This window comes from Piliocolobus tephrosceles, chromosome 12, assembly GCF_002776525.5.
Source record: "Piliocolobus tephrosceles isolate RC106 chromosome 12, ASM277652v3, whole genome shotgun sequence".
Lineage (NCBI taxonomy): Eukaryota > Metazoa > Chordata > Mammalia > Primates > Cercopithecidae > Piliocolobus > Piliocolobus tephrosceles.
This window is the reverse complement of record NC_045445.1, coordinates 8,844,476-8,846,154: the sequence shown is the minus strand read 5'-3', so window position 1 is coordinate 8,846,154 and position 1,679 is coordinate 8,844,476.

The following is a 1,679-nucleotide window of genomic DNA, read 5'->3' as shown; positions in this document are numbered from 1 at the left end:
CTGTGTTTATGCCACATTTGATCAGGCAGTGGGTCCTCCGGAAAGTAAGCTGAAGTGTTTTGTGGGACAGGCACATCATTTGGTCAATTCCTTTTCCCTGGTTATTTGATTCCCTCCTTTTCCTGACCCATCTCCCCCTTCCTACTAGAGGCAACCAAGGCCTTTCCAGGCAACAGCAGACATTATTTACGCCTTGTGAATTGATTCCACAATGAAGACTCCTGGGTCCAAGGAGCTGTACAATAATTAAGGAGAAAACAGATAATGAAGGCAAAAATCCAACACCTGGTCATTAGCAATGCTCTGGCAAGGCTATTTAAACCCACATTGGATGTCAGAGCTGGGAGGGCTCATACGGTCTACTACCCACCTTTTGCAGATGGAGACAGGACGATCCAGAAGCTAGTGTCACATCTAGCAACAGAGCCAGATCAGAACCCAGGTAAGCTAGGTCTCGGGCCAGGCTTCCTTTTACATCTCCTCTCTTTCTCAGGAGCTAGTCTTCCTGCACCAGCTTCCTCTTTTCTCCTAGCTCCCCTGCCCCTGCAGCCTGGAGGGCTCAACCACCCCTCCTTTGGCTCCCACTCCCAGCTGAGGCTCAGCCTGGCAGTGCTTTTCTGACACCCACTTCTTTTCTCCTTCCTCCAGGCAAGAAGCGCACGTTTAAACCTCATTATCTGGCTAAGTATAAACCTCAGGGAGAAAAGGGTTTTGTTTTTGTTTTTCTGTCTGTAAGCTAACGTTGAGCTGACTTTCAGAGTCCAGGCAAATATCTGTTTGGCGGGTCACCACCCAGAAAGGAATTCTCTTAGCACTGAATCAGGGCTCTGTATGTAAAGCATACATCCCCTAAGAGAACTCCGCACCCTCCTACACAGACACATTGGTGCATGCACACACACCCCACTCTCTCTGCACAGAGAGCATCTGAGCTAGGAGCTAGCAAGTGGGGCACCAGTCCTGTAGCAAAGAGGCACACCACACACACTCTTACACACTTCTCCCTTGCTTGGGAATCTGGGAGAAGAACCCCCCACCCCCATCCCTGCCGTCCATAGGCATTGTGTAGGTGAAAGAAAGAGGGAGGAGTGAAAGAGAACACATAGAGGGGCCCAAGGAGGTGCCAGCCCATTAGGAGGGCCCCTCCTTGAGAAACCCCTCTGCAGGAGCTTCTCCTGCCGCCAGCCAGCTTGGAGGTGGAGTAGTTCAGAATCAACTGACGCAGCCGGGAATCGAGCTTTGCAAAGCCACTTGCTAGGAAGGGAAGCATCTACCCAACCCTCCCCCACCACGCGCCCTGGATCCTCTGCCTGCCCCCTCCCCCGTGACGTCACCCTAGTCCTGTCCCGGGGAGCCTGCAAAGCCTCTCAGATTCAAACTGCTAGACGCACTGCTGCCGCCGCCACCGAATTGGAAACGCGCGCCCAGGCTCCGCCGTCGCCTTCGCCCGCCCGCCGACCGACCGGGCCAGCCGGCTCTCCGACCTCCCAACAGAATCGCACCCCAGTCCCTCCCTGGCAGCTCGGCTTCCCTCCGCTCCAACTCTTCTCTTCCGCTCCTGCCTCCTGTCGGATTTTTAATTTCTGCGCACCCCCAGTCAAATTAAATCAATCAACAAAAAGCAGGGCATCCCCCCTGGAAGCAGCGTCTTATTTTACCTTGTTCTCCCACTTCCTGAA